Source organism: Trachypithecus francoisi, unplaced genomic scaffold, assembly GCF_009764315.1.
Source record: "Trachypithecus francoisi isolate TF-2019V2 unplaced genomic scaffold, Tfra_2.0 Lachesis_group12, whole genome shotgun sequence".
Classification (NCBI taxonomy): Eukaryota; Metazoa; Chordata; class Mammalia; order Primates; family Cercopithecidae; genus Trachypithecus; species Trachypithecus francoisi.
The window spans coordinates 48,209,698-48,211,837 of record NW_022681457.1 but is presented as its reverse complement, the minus strand read 5'-3'; positions in this window follow the sequence as shown (position 1 = coordinate 48,211,837).

Genomic DNA, 2,140 nt, shown 5'->3' with positions numbered 1-2,140 from the left:
GATTTGAACCAGTCTTTCACCAGCCACTTCCCTCCCAAATCCTTCCACTGTGCCTTTGGAACCATAGTTCATCATGCTTTGTTGAATATAAATCATGCTTTGTTGTATAATAACTACCTTATGGGACTGTTAGGAGGATTTAATGAGACATGCATATAACATGTCTAGCACCATGCCTGGAACATATTCATCATTCAGTGGCAGCCAACCTTTAGTATTGTTACAACTGCTATGATTATTTTAGATAAGTGTTCCAAGCAAAAAGAGTAACACATACAAAGACAGTGGGGCAGGGGTAGAAGCCATCAGGGTGACTTAGGGAGAGTCTACGTAGAGTGGTTCAGGACTGGATTCATATTAGGATTCCAATCCTGGCTCTGCCACTTTCTTGCTGATGACATTGGAAAGTCTGCTTCCTCATTTTCAAAATAAGGATAATAATAGTGCTTACTTCAGAGGAATATTGTGGGGATTAAATTAGAAAATAATGCAAAAATTCCTCACCCAATGTCTGACACATAGTAAGTTTTCAGTACATTTTAGCTAAGACAAAAACAATTGGTCAGAAGCCCTTTAGATGTATTTACCTTTCCTAATGATAATGCTGTCTTCTGAATGGGAGGTGGGTTCTCCACTTCCTCTTGGAAATGCTAATATTCACGCAGGTAATGTTCTCTCGGCTTTACCAAGGATTTCCTACCTGGACACAGGAGTGCTTCCACCTCATGTGTCTCAGCAGTTGCAGCAGCAAATATACAGCGATAATCTTTGTATCATTCCCATATATTTCTTGCAAAATGGTTCCCATTGATCCTTTTTGTGGGCTTATATTCACTTTCATGGTTTGTACTGTTTTTATCAGGTTTTAATATGATAGCTATGCTAGCTTCCTAAAATGAGTCAGGGAGCTTGTCATCGTTTCTATGAGTTGGAATGACACAAATAATATAGGCATTACCTGTTTTAAGAGTAAAATCTAACCCAATTACAAAACTGTTTTTGTCTTGGTACATGTTTATGTGGCATCTCTTTTTTTCATTATTTTTAGTTTTTGAGACAGTCTTGTTCTGTCGCCCAGGCTGGAGTATAGTGGGGAGATCTTGGCTCACTGCAACCTCTGCCTCCCTGCGACCTCTGCCTCCCAGGTTCAAACAATTCTCCTGCCTCAGCCTCCCGAGTAGCTGGGATTACAGGTGCCCACGACCATGCCCAGTGACAACATTTTTTGTATTTTTAGTAGAGATGGGGTTTCACCATGTTGGCCAGGCTGGTCTTGAACTCTTGATCTCAAGTGATTCTCCTGCCTCTGCCTCCCAAAGTGTGATTACAGGTGTGAGCCACTGCACCTGGCTGCATATCTTTTTTTTAATGGGAGACCTTTAATTATCTTTCCAATGTAGTCTATAGTTATGAGTCTATTTAGGTTTTATTAACCTCTTCTTGGATCAACTTTGACTCTTTTTATTTTATAGGAAATCATATAATTCTTCCAGATTTTCAAACTGTTTGTTATGCAGAAACACATAATGTTCTCTTATAGTTCTTTTAACCTATTCTATTAACATATCCTAATCTATTAACATATCCGTGGTATCTTTCTCATTGCTAATCTCACATGTTTTTGTTTTCTGCATCTTTCCACTTTTTTTCTTTTGTGCTGGTTTCTATTTCCTTCATTATTTTAATCTTTTATCTTTATTAATTCAAGTCTGTTACTTTCTTTTAGTTTACTTTGGTATTCTTTTTCTAATATTTAAAGTCAAATCATTTAATTTTAGTCTTTATTTTTAATCATAAAGTATTGAATAAGTTAAGTTTTTCCCTGAATTTAGCCTTGGCTATATCTCACATATTTTAATATAAAGTGGTCTTTTTGTTACTTTCTAAATAGTTTGTTTTTATTTGGGTGCAGTGGCTTACACCTATAATCCCAGCATTTGGGGAAGCTGAGATGGGATTATCGCTTGAGCCCAGGAGTTTGAGACCAGCCTGGGCAACAGAGTGAGACCCTGACTCTACAAAAATAAAAAATTAGCCAAGCATGGTTGTGCACATCTGTAGTCCCAGCTGCTTGGGAGGATGAGGCTGGAGAGTTGTTTGAGCTCAGGTGTTGGAGATTTCAGTAAGCTATGATCATGCC